Raw genomic sequence first — 13,663 nt, 5'->3', positions numbered from 1 at the left:
GTAAGGCATGCCAAGCTTTCCAATGAATTTTTTTGCGGGGATGACAACTCCCAACATTCACATAAGCCCTCTGGGTCCGGGATTATGGTTAATATAGTCTTTCCTTCTATCTTGTTGGATGGGAGAACCTGTTACTAGTCGCTCTCTCCAAAAAAAGTAACTTTTCTCCTCGAAAAAAGTAACTCCCAACAGGTGGCCAAGCAGAACTTCAATGCATTCCTATGGACTTGAGATTCTGATGCATTTAATTTTATTTTAATTCATTTTTTAAAAGATATTTCAATTGTATTTGAATTTAACTATTTTCTATAAACCTATTTAAATTCTTTAGATTGTGAGGCGTTTCATTTAATTTTAACACATTTTCTAAAACCCTGGTTCATTTTTTTAGTTTATTATGTATTTAATTTAATTTTAATTCATTTCTGAAAAACCTGTTCCGACTGTCATTAGATGGTGATGCATTTAATTTAATTTCATTAATTTTCCAAAACCTGTTTCAGTTGTCTTTATATGGTGATGCATTTCATTTTAATTATTTAAAAAAATACCTTGATGAGAGAAGCCTGTTTCCTGCTTACAATTCATCCCAATTGTTCTTCAATGTTGATGCATTTTTAATTTAATTTTTTAAAACCCACATTTATTGAAGAATCCTGTTCTTATTGCTATTAATTTCTTCTTCTTATTATTATTATTATTTCTATACCACTTTTTCTCTCTCAAATGACACCTTTTTATATATATAAATGTTTGGATTTTGGAATATCTGGATTTGCATATATCTGCATAATTAGATGTTTTGAAGATGGGATCGAAATGTAAATGTAGAATTTGTTATATATGTATGTGTATATACATACATACATACATACATACATACATATACCCACGTGTAAGTATATGCATATCTATAAACACACACTAAACGTAAAATGTATCTTACATATACACATTTTACACGTTGTATAGTATTTAATTTTAATTAATTATATGTACATGTAATATGTTATTATATACACAGAGCCAGAGGGTCATTTTCTATTGTAAATATATTAATCGTATGTGTTGTCAAATATTTATCGTATTTTATCGTGATTTTATCGTATCGTATTTATGGTGATTTTATCTTATATCTTTAATTTTCATTTGCGCGTTTTCGGTATTTGAGGTTATTGTATGTTCGTTTTGTATTTGTAAGCCGCCCCGAGTCCCTGCAGGGAGATGGAGGCGGGGTATAAGAATAAAATTATTATTATTATAATTATTATTATATTGTAAATAATTTTCTCCATGAAATAACATTGGCCTCCATTGAACCAGCCACAAAGATGGACAATTTTGGAATATTGTTGAATTCGGAATTCCCATGCTCCACCTATAGATCAATACACAAGGAAAATAATAATAATAATAATAATAATAATAATAATAATAATAATAATAATAAAACTTTATTTATACCCCATCACCATCTCCCCACGGGGACTCGGGGCAACTTACATGGGGCAGAGGCCCAAACAATATAGGACAAAATATAGGCAGTATAATACAAATCACACTATAAAAAGATAAAACAGTAATACAATATATCAATTAAAACAAAAATACAGGATAAAAAATTGCATTTAAAACACATAAATATGGTAAAATCGTAATAAATACAGGATAGATTATTAAAAACCCTCTGGGGCTGATTAATTAATGACTGTATCTCCAAAAGCCTGCTGAAACATCAATACATAAGGAAAATAATAATAATAATAATAATAATAATAAAAACTTTATTTATACCCCGCCACCATCTCCCCGCGGGGAGTTTTGAATTTCTGTGTATGTCTATCTGTGTGTGTGTATATGTGTGTATATATATGTATATGTGTTTGTGTATATATATACAGTAGAGTCTCACTTATCCAACATAAACGGGCCGGCAGAACGTTGGATAAGCGAATATCTTGGATAATAAGGAGAGATTAAGGAAAAGCCTATTAAAATACAAATTAGGTTATGTTTTTTACAAATTAAGCACCAAAACATCATGTTATACAACAAATTGGACATAAAAAATAGTTCAATACGCAGTAATGCTATGAAGCAATTACTATATTTACGAATTTAGCACCAAAATATCACGATGTATTGAAAACATTGACTACAAAAATGCGTTGGATAATCCAGAACGTTGGATAAGCGAATGTTGGATAAGTGAGACTCTACTGTATTTCCAAATGCCGGCTGAGATCTTTTGGCACGGCACCCAAATAATAATAATAATTATTATTATTATTATCATTATATTGTAAATAATTTTGTCCATGAAATAACATTAGCCTCCATTGAACCAGCCACAAAGATGGACAATTTTGGAATATTGCTGAATTCGGAATTCCGATGCTCCACCTATAGATCAATACATAAGGAAAATATGCAGTTTTTAATTTCTGTATATGTCTATCTGTGTGTGTGCGCGCGCGTGTGTGTGTGTATATATATATACACACACACACACACACACACACACACACACACACATATATATATATATATATATATATATATATATATATAAGCTTGGGTACCTGGCATTGACCAGGTTATTTGAAAAAAGTCAATTTTTAATTGCAAAAAATGCATAAGGTTGTGGGTGAACTACGGCTCACATCATGCCAGGTTGACCCCCAGAAACTCCATCAGTCCTTAAAATGTGTTATGTTGGGTAAGTTTGCTCTGGATGCATAATCGGTGGGGTTGACTGTGCTCTCTGGCTGTAAGATAAACTACAACTCCCACTATGGTGAATCAACACCGTCAAACCCTTCCAGTAGGTTGAGTTAGTCCTGTGGGTTCTGTGTACCAAGTTTGGATGAGGTCCATCATCGGTGGAGATAACAGTTTCCCTGGTTGTGGGTGAACTACAACTCCCAGAAAGGACAGTCAGTTTCCCCCAAACCTCTCCAAGAATCACATTTGGGCATATCGGGTCTGTGTGCCAAGTTGGTCCAGATCCATCAGTGTTTGGGTTCACAGAGCTGTCTGGATGTACAGTAGAGTCTCACTAATCCAAGCCTCGCTTATCCAAGCCTCTGGATAATCCAAGCCATTTTTGTACTCAATGTTTCCAATATATCGTGATATTTTGGTGCTAAATTCGTAAATACAGTAATTACAACATAACATTACTGCGTATTGAACTACTTTTTCTGTCCAATTTGTTGTATAACATGATGTTTTGGTGCTTAATTTGTAAAATCATAACCTAATTTGATGTTTAATAGGCTTTTCCTTGATCAGTCCTTATAATCCAAGATATTCGCTTATCCAAGCTTCTGCCGGCCCGTTTAGCTTGGATTAGTGAGACTCTACTGAAGGTGAACTACAACTCCCACAAATCAAGGTGAATTCCCCCCCCCCCAAGGCCTTCAGTGTTTTTTTCCTGGTCCTGGGGGCTCTGTGTGCCAAGTTTGGTCCAATTCCATCATTGGAGGAGTTCAGAGTGCTCTTTGATTGCAGGTGAACTATACATCCCAGTACCTGCAACTCCCAAATGTCCAGGCCAATTCCCTTCAAAACCCACAAGTAGTCAAAGTTGGGCGTATCAGGTACGCATGCCAAGTCTGTTCCAGATCCATCATTGCTCTGGATGTAGGTGAACCACAACTCCTACAAATCCCTCCAAAGACCTCCAGTATATTTTGTTGGTCATTTTTTGAGTGTTCTGTGTGCCAAGCGAGTTCCAGGTCCATCATTGGTGGAGTTCAGAGTGTTTTTAAATTGCAGGTGAACTATACATCCCAGTCCCTACAATTCCAAAATGTCCAGGTCAATTCCCCTCAAAATCCACAAGTATTCAAATTTGGGAATATCGGGTATTCATGCCAAGTTAGGTCCAGATCCATCGTTGTTTGAGTTCATAATGCTCTCTGGATATAGGTGAACTACAACTCTTATAAATCCCTCCAAAGATCCAGTATTTTTTCTTGTCCATGAGGGTTCTGTGTGCCAAGTAAGTTCCAGGTCCATCATTGGTGGAGTTCAGAGTGCTCTTAGATTACAGGTGAACTATACATCCCATGACCTACAACTCCTATAAACCATGGTGAATTCTCTCCAAACTTCTCTCTCTAGTATGTTCTGTTGCTGATCAATTCCTCTGTTTGTTGTGTGCCATAGAAAAAAATAGGAAAGGGTTAAGGGAGAGGCAGTGGGCGGGGTCATGCAAATCCCACACCAATGGAGAGAGTAAAAAACACTGGGGTGTCTGTGGTGGAGGAAAAAATAGAAAATCTAACCCGTGTGAAAGCCTTCCCTTGGATGTTAGGCAGGATGGTGTTTGTGAATGATATTGACAGGGCTCTTTATTATTTTTCTCTATTATTATTGGTATTATTACATTTATTATTTTTCTCTATTATTATTGGTATTATTACATTTATTATTTTTCTCTATTATTATTATTGGTATTATTACATTTATTATTTTTCTCTATTATTATTGGTATTATTAAATGTATTATTTTTCTCTATTATTGTTGCTACTATTACATTTATTTTACTCTATTTTTTATTATTATTAATACATTTATTATTTCACTCTGATATTATTATTATTGCATTCGTTATTTTACTCTATTTATTATTACATGTATTATTTTCCTGTATTTATTATTATTATTACTACATGTATTATTTTACTCTATTATTATTAAGAGGATACATAAGCACATTTACATTGAAGAAGATGAGAATGATGACAATCAGAGTTGGGCAGTCTTATCTTAAATTACAGTTTTGTGAAAATATTCAAAAACATTTAACCTACCGATGCCTTGATTAATGTAATTTTATTGGTATTTATTGAAAATAATTTTTATTTCTGAAATTTATCACTCTCGGCTTATACTTGAGTCAATGTTTTCCCAGTTCTTTTGTGGTAAAATTAGATGCCTCGGCTTATATTCGGGTCGGCTTATACTCGAGTATATACTGTATACATATTTTCACTTTTATTATAATTAGTGTTTGTGTGTATATGTATTATTAATTTCATTGCAGACTTGTGAGAAGTTCTCCACTTGCTTTTAAATCACTGATGTGTGAAATGTGTCAAGTCTATATTATTATTATTATCATCATCATCATCATAATCTAATTAGGCAATTCTGGAATAGGTTTTTTATTTAAGGATAGGAAAATGGATTCCTGCCGCCGGTCAGTATCCCACATTATCATCATCATCGTCATTAATATTATATTTATAAGCGAGACTCAAAACGAGACTCAAGGCCCGGACTGTGGCGCAGGCTGGCGAGCAAGCCAGCTGCAACCAGCTGCAATGAATCACTCTGACCAGGAGGTCATGAGTTCGAGGCCCGCTCGGAGCTTGTGTTTGTCTTGTTTTTGTTCTATGTTAAAAGGCATTGAATGTTTGCCTATATGTGTAGTGTGATCCTCCCTGAGTCCCCTTCGGGGTGAGAAGGGCGGAATATAAATGCTGTAAATAATAATAATAATAATAATAATAATAATAATAATAATAATAATAATAATAATAATAATAATAATAATAAAACAATCAATTCAGTACAATTTTAAGACCCCCCAAATATTCAAAACATTAAAATAGAATTAAATATTGATATTATGAAGAATAAGCAGTTTTAAAATCCTTTTAAATAGAAATTGATTCAGTATTGTTATTAAACCAGATGGTATAGATGGCCTTCGGAAGTCTCAATTATTATTTTTTAAATTCCCCTTGAGATCCCATGGAGAATAATGGAAATGTTATTAACCAGGGCCATTACTCCACCCTTGGCTCTCATCCTTCGATTTGATTAATGGGGTGAGCCAATTAAATCCCTCTATTTATTTCCATTTGAGATACGATCTTGGAGAGCGACAGGTAATAGGAGCTTCACACAACTGAAGCAACGTAGACCAAGTATCGGTTGACGGACAGAGAGTGGGTCTGAAATAGAAGGAAACAGAAAGGAGGTGAGGCCAGATCATTGCAAAAGAAATCATCTTCTACGTTAGTCATCACGAAACAAGCCCAAAAGACCAGTGGCGTTTAGGTTAATACGAGGGTTGAATGAAAAGTAATGCCTCCGCTTTCGTAACTCCTCAGCAGATGGCTGTCCTGGTCTGCGGCAGGTCCTGGCTTGTTCAGTAGACTCTCCTCTACAGTTAATTCCATTTGGCGGAAAGCCTTAGCATTGAACGGTTGTGTTGTTAAAGTGTGTAGTATGGAACCCTGCGCAGACGGGGAAGCCTTAGCATTGAACGGTTGTGTTGTTAAAGTGCGAAGTAGGGAACCCACCGAGTTTCACAAGCAAAAGGTTGACAGATTGATTCAGGACGATTGTCGTATTGCTCAGAGAGGAATTTCAAGCATAATTGGCATTTCGCAAGAACGTGTGGGTCACATTAATGCTTTGCTTGGCTATCGGAAGATCTGTGCACAATGGGTTCTGTGAGACGCCGGTTGTGGAAACAGAGTGTCGACTTCTTTCGTGACGGCTTCAGAAAACTTGTTCGTCGTTGGTAGAAATGTATCCAATTGTCTGGTGATTATGTGGAAAAGTGAATTGTGGTAGTTAAAGAGCACATGCTCAGGATTATTTCTGCGTTTGATTTATTAAAATACTCCCATCCAAACCCAAGTAACGAAGGTGGAGGCATTACTTTTCATTCAACCCTCGTAATAATAGAAATATTTTTACGATCACAAGAGGTTGGGGAAAGCAGGTGGAGGCATGTTCGGAATGTGATGCCGAGGTTTTAGGAATTATTATGTAAAGTTTCAGACTGATTTAAGCTTCGGGGAAACAAAGGGATTAGTTGCAACTTGCCTCTCCAAGTAAGCTGCCAATCTGCAGGCCTTTACCTGGCAGGGAGTCCTATTTAAATAATGGTAATAATAAAGTGTTTATTATTAATGAACACTTGGGAAGCGTCTGACGTGTAATCCAATACAAAAGCCAAAGGCTGGGTGGCCATCTGTTGGGAGGGATCAGATGGTGTCGTCATGACAGAATTGGGGTTCGGCTGGATGATGTTTGGGGGCCCTTCCCACTCTATGGAAGTCTTTAAGCCGAGGTTGAGTGGCCATCTGTTTGGAAGGATCAGATGGTGTCATCATGACAGAATTGGGGTTCGGCTGGATGATGTTTGGGGGCCCTTCCCACTCTATGGACGTCTTTAAGCCGAGGTTGAGTGGCCATCTGTTTGGAAGGATCAGATGGTGTCATCATGACAGAATTGGGGTTCGGCTGGATGATGTTTGGGGGCCCTTCCCACTCTATGGACGTCTTTAAGCCGAGGTTGAGTGGCCATCTGTTTGGAAGGATCAGATGGTGTCATCATGACAGAATTGGGGTTCGGCTGGATGATGTTTGGGGGCCCTTCCCACTCTATGGACGTCTTTAAGCAGAGGCTGAGTGGCCATCTGTGGGGAGGGATCGGATGATGTCATCATGACAGAATTGGGGTTCAGCTGGATGATATTTGGGGGCCCTTCTCACTCTATGGAAATCTTTAAGCAGAGGCTGAGTGGCCATCTGTTTGGAAGGATCAGATGGTGTCATCATGTCAGAATTGGGGTCCAGCTGGATGACCTTTGGGGTCCCTTCCCACTCCAGGATTCTATGGAGGCCTTTTTAAAAGGCATTATTATTATTATTATTATTATTAAAGCAGAAGCTGGGTGGGCATCTGTTAGGAGGGATCAGATGGTGTCGTCATGACAGAATTGGGGTTCAGCTGGATGATATTTGGGGGCCCTTCCCACTCTATGGAAGTCTTTAAGCAGAGGCTGAGTGGCCATCTGTTTGGAAGGATCAGATGGTGTCATCATGTCAGAACTGGGGTTCGGCTGGATGGCCTTTGGGGTCCCTTCCCACTCCAGGATTCTATGGAAGCCTTTTTAAAAGGCATTATTATTATTATTATTATTATTATTATTATTATTATTATTATTTAAGCAGAAGCTGGGTGGGCATCTGTTAGGAGGGATCAGATGGTGTCGTCATGACAGAATTGGGGTTCGGCTGGATGATGTTTGGGGGCCCTTCCCACTCTATGGAAGTCTTTAAGCAGAGGCTGGGTGGCCATCTGTTGGGAGGGATCGGGGAGGTGTCATCATGTCAGAACTGGGGTTCGGCTGGATGGCCTTTGGGGTCCCTTCCCACTCCAGGATTCTATGGAAGCCTTTTTAAAAGGCATTATTATTATTATTATTATTATTATTATTATTATTATTATTATTATTATTATTTTATTGTATGGCACAGCAAACAAGATAGACATGCTGGATTTCGTATCACAAAATCACAAGTCGGACACTTCCCAAGTGTCTAGGACTGTGTGATGTATTTTCAGATGATGCTGCAGATCCCAGTAGGGTGGCCTTTTGCAGTTGGCAGATCGTAATTTTGTCAATGCCTATTGTTTCCAAATGCCGGCTGAGATCTTTTGGCACAGCACCCAGTGTGCCCATCACCACTGGGACCACCTGTACTGGTTTCTGCTAGTCTTTGAAGTTCAATCTTGAGGTCCTGATAGTGGCTGAGCTTTTCCTGTTGTTTTTCGTCAATGCGACTGTCACCTGGGATGGCGACATCAATGATCCAAACCTTTTTCTTTTCCACAACTGTGATGTCTGGTGTGTTGTGTTCCAGAACTTTGTCAGTCTGGATTCGGAAGTCCCACAGTATCTTTGCGTGCTCATTTTCCAATACTTTTGCAGGTTTGTGATCCCACCAGTTCTTTCCTGCTGGGAGGTGGTACTTGAGGTATAAGTTCCAATGAATCATTTGGGCCACATAGTTGTGCCTCTGTTTGTAGTCTGTCTGTGCGATTTTCTTACAGCAGCTGAGGATATGATCCATGGTTTCGTCGGTTTCCTTGCAGAGTCTGCATTTTGGGTCATCAGCTGATTTTTCGATCTTGGCCTGAATTGCCTTTGTCCTGATGTCTTGCTCCTGGGCTGCAAGGATCAGGCCTTCTGTCTCCTTCTTCAGGGTCCCATTCGTGAGCCAGAGCCAGGTCTTCTATTATTATTATTATTATTATTATTATTAATGGCCTTTGTCCTGATGTCTTGCTCCTGGGCTGCAAGGATCAGGCCTTCCGTCTCCTTCTTCAGGGTCCCATTCGTGAGCCAGAGCCAGGTCTTCTATTATTATTATTATTATTATTATTATTAATGGCCTTTGTCCTGATGTCTTGCTCCTGGGCTGCAAGGATCAGGCCTTCCGTCTCCTTCTTCAGGGTCCCATTCATGAGCCAGAGCCAGGTCTTCTATTATTATTATTATTATTATTATTATTATTATTATTATTATTAATTGCCTTTGTCCTGATGTCTTGCTCCTGGGCTGCAAGGATCAGGCCTTCCGTCTCCTTCTTCAGGGTCCCATTCGTGAGCCAGAGCCAGGTCTTCTATTATTATTATTATTATTATTATTATTAATTGCCTTTGTCCTGATGTCTTGCTCCTGGGCTGCAAGGATCAGGCCTTCTGTCTCCTTCTTCAGGGTCCCATTCGTGAGCCAGAGCCAGGTCTTCTATTATTATTATTATTATTATTATTATTAATGGCCTTTGTCCTGATGTCTTGCTCCTGGGCTGCAAGGATCAGGCCTTCCGTCTCCTTCTTCAGGGTCCCATTCGTGAGCCAGAGCCAGGTCTTCTATTATTATTATTATTATTATTATTATTAATGGCCTTTGTCCTGATGTCTTGCTCCTGGGCTGCAAGGATCAGGCCTTCTGTCTCCTTCTTCAGGGTCCCATTCATGAGCCAGAGCCAGGTCTTCTATTATTATTATTATTATTATTATTATTAATTGCCTTTGTCCTGATGTCTTGCTCCTGGGCTGCAAGGATCAGGCCTTCTGTCTCCTTCTTCAGGGTCCCATTCGTGAGCCAGAGCCAGGTCTTCTATTATTATTATTATTATTATTATTATTATTATTATTATTATTAATTGCCTTTGTCCTGATGTCTTGCTCCTGGGCTGCAAGGATCAGGCCTTCTGTCTCCTTCTTCAGGGTCCCATTTGTGAGCCAGAGCCAGGTCTTCTATTATTATTATTATTATTATTATTATTATTATTATTATTATTAATAGCCTTTGTCCTGATGTCTTGCTCCTGGGCTGCAAGGATCAGGCCTTCTGTCTCCTTCTTCAGGGTCCCATTCGTGAGCCAGAGCCAGGTCTTCTATTATTATTATTATTATTATTATTATTATTATTAATAGCCTTTGTCCTGATGTCTTGCTCCTGGGCTGCAAGGATCAGGCCTTCTGTCTCCTTCTTCAGGATCCCATTCGTGAGCCAGAGCCAGGTCTTCTATTATTATTATTATTATTATTATTATTATTATTATTATTATTAATTGCCTTTGTCCTGATGTCTTGCTCCTGGGCTGCAAGGATCAGGCCTTCTGTCTCCTTCTTCAGGGTCCCATTCGTGAGCCAGAGCCAGGTCTTCTCTTTATCAGCTTTTCCTTCAATTTTGTCAAGGAACTTTCCATGCAATGTTTTGTTGTGCCAGCTATCAGCTCTAGTTTGTAGTGCGGTTTTCTTGTACTGGTTTTTTGTCTGCTGTGTTTTGAGGAGTTTCTGATTTTTGACTTCAATCAAAGCAGGTTCTTCACTTTGCTTTACATATTCTGCCAGGGCATGTTATTATTAGTATTAAAACAGAGGCTGGGTGGCCATCTGTTGGAAGGGATCGGATGGTGTCATCATGTCAGAATTGGGGTCCGGCTGGATGGCCTTTGGGGTCCCGTCCACCTTTTCCCCCAAAGACCCCCAAGAGAGGGAGATGGGCATCCCAGCTGGCTGGCTCGTGTCCGAGTGGCCTTTTCCACCCATTTTCGGCCGGAGCAACAACAAGCCTCCTTGCCCCTTGCCCTCCCTGGAGCCTCTTTCCGGGAGGCCAAAGGTTTCGTCCTGCTCCCAAAGCAGAGAGGACAGCAGCCCATTCCCTCTTTTTGGGATCTTCTCCTCCTCGTCCTTCTCTCCCAGTCCCCTTTCCTCCCTTTTTGGAAGTCCGGAGTTGTTGTTTTTCCTAACGTTTGCTGAAATTATGACTCAGCCGGTCCCAAGAAGAGAGCGCAAGGCAAACAGCGGCTGCCGTCACAATGTCCGAGGTCATGGGGGCACCTAAAGATCATCTAGACCAGTGTTTCTCAACTTAGGGGGGTCGCAAGGGGTGTCAGAGGGGTCTTAGGAAGATCTCTTGTCCTTCTCTTCCTTTTTGGAAACAGACGGCGAATCCTCCCACCAGAAGCCCAATTTGCCCAATTCTATCGTTGGTGGGGTTCAAGGGGTTCTTTGATTGCGGGTGAACTACGAATCCTAGCAACTACAACTCCCACACGTCAAGGTCCACCAGTGTTCACATTTGGGCATATTGAGTATCTGTGTCAAGTTTGGTCTGGATCCATCATTGTTTGAGTCCACACTGCTCTCTGGATGTAGGTGAACTACAACTCCCAAACCCAAGGTCAATGTCCACCAAACCCTTCCAGTATTTCCTGTTGGTCATGGGAGTTCTGTGTGCCAAGTGTGGTTCAATTCGATCATTGGTGGAGTTCAGAATGCTCTTTGATTGTAGGTGAACTATAAATCCCAGCAACTACAATTTCCAAATGTCAAGGTCTATTTCCCCCAAACTCCATCAGTGTTTAAATTTGGGCCTATTGAGTATTCATGCCAAGTTTGAGTCCACATTGCTCTCTGGATGTAGGTGAACTACAACGCCCAAACAAATCCCCACCCAACCCCACCAGTATTCAAATTTGGGCATATCGGGTATTGATGCAGTGAATCAAAATACATCCTGCATATCAGATATTTACATTACGATTCATAACAGCAGCAAAATTACAGTTATGAAGTAGCAATGGAAATAATGTTATGGTTGGGGGTCACCACCACATGAGGAACTGGATTAAGGGGTCCTAGCATTAGGGTTGAGAAGGTTGAGAAGGTTGAGAACCGCTGATCTAGACCATAATAATAATAATAAGCGCGCACGCGGGAAGAGTTGGGAGGATTGTGTTTGTACGCATGCGCACATCTCCTGTTGTGTTTTTTGGTGTTGTGATTGTGTTTTTTGTTTGATTATGTTGTATCTTACTGGAGGCGCGGATGATGGATTGTGTTGGTAATTTTAGAGTTTGGGGGGTGTTGGGTCTTGTTGTTTTGTGCGTCGCCACGACGCCAGAAGCCTTTTACATATAGAGATAAATAACACTTACACAACCATCCCCTTGTGTTAAAATACCCAGTCCGAACACTCCTAAAAGATACCCATCAAACCTCTCAATAATAATAATAATAATAATAATAATAATAATAACTTTATTTTTGTATCCCGTTTCCATCTCCCCGAAGGGACTCGGGGTGGCTCACATGGAGACCAAGCTCAAATAACATAAATTAAAGCGTAGATAAGTAAAATCAAAACATTATAACAGCGCGATTTTAGTCCCTGGGTTATCAATGCCATTATTTCCTATCATACGACGGTTGAATGAAAAGTAATGCCTCCACCTTCGTAACTCCTCAGCATCATAATAATAATAATAATAATAATAATAATAATAATAATAATAATAGATTTTTTTGCCCACTACAACATGGATTTTTGCAGGACTGCTATTTATACTAATTATTATTATTATTATTATTATTATTATCATTATCATCAAGAGTCAGGGTAGCTGTGGCTTCCCTGAATGAGTCTATATCCCCTAATAATGCGACTGACTTCTTTTCCTCCTGACTTCTACCTTTCCAAGCATTCTTTTATTTTATTTTTAGTGCATCTTTTTTAGTCAATAATATCTCAGCTTGGTCATCTGGGCTTCTCGGTGACCGAATTGCTCTCAGACCCAATTATTGGTATTTTTAGCAATCCGTGGCATTTGTAGAACTTTCCTCCGGCCCCGCATTTCGAAAGAGACTTTCCTTTTCTTCCTGTTGGGTTTCTTCGCTCTCTGGCTTTCGCAACCGAGGATAGAAATGCCCAGTTGGCTTCCTCCCATTCGCACGCTTCAAAACATGGCCTCGCGTCCATGGTTTGTCCCCTTCCTTTGGCCCAGATCGCTTGGCTTGTTGCTTTCTAAAATTCTTTCCAATACAAATCAAACCACATCTGAAAGATCTGGGTCAGGGGTTTTGCATGAGAATAACAACAACAGAGAAACCACCAAAGCAAACAAACACTAGACTTTTGTTGTCCGTGGTTATTAATTATTATTATTATTATTATTATTATTATTATTATTATTATTATTATTATTATTATTATTTTAATGAACTTTAATTTAATCCCATCCATCCATACATCCACCATCAAGCTATCTATCCAGTTATCTATCCATCCATCCATCCTGCTATCTATCAATCAATCCCTCCATCCAACCATCCATCCAGCTATCTATCCTGCTATCTATCTGTCCATCTGTCTGTCTTTCTATCCATCCATCCAGCTATCTGCCCAGGTTTCTATTTCTCCATCTATCCGTCTGTCTATCCATCCATCGATCTATCCATCCAGCTGTCTATCTTTCCATCAATACAGCATCTATCCATCCAATTATCTATCCATCCATCCATCCATCCATCAAACTATCTACCTACCTACC

The 13,663-nt window shown here is 39.2% G+C and overlaps 1 protein-coding gene across 3 annotated transcripts in view; it reads left to right on the top strand.

Annotated features, from left to right (window-relative positions):
* Positions 1-13,663, top strand: part of lipe (lipase E, hormone sensitive type) — a 35,370-nt gene that overhangs the window by 294 nt on the left and 21,413 nt on the right. The window lies entirely within an intron of this gene.

Source organism: Anolis carolinensis, unplaced genomic scaffold (assembly GCF_035594765.1).
Source record: "Anolis carolinensis isolate JA03-04 unplaced genomic scaffold, rAnoCar3.1.pri scaffold_10, whole genome shotgun sequence".
NCBI lineage: Eukaryota > Metazoa > Chordata > Lepidosauria > Squamata > Dactyloidae > Anolis > Anolis carolinensis.
Note: the sequence above shows the minus strand (reverse complement) of the source record. Positions and strands in the feature narration are given on the sequence as shown.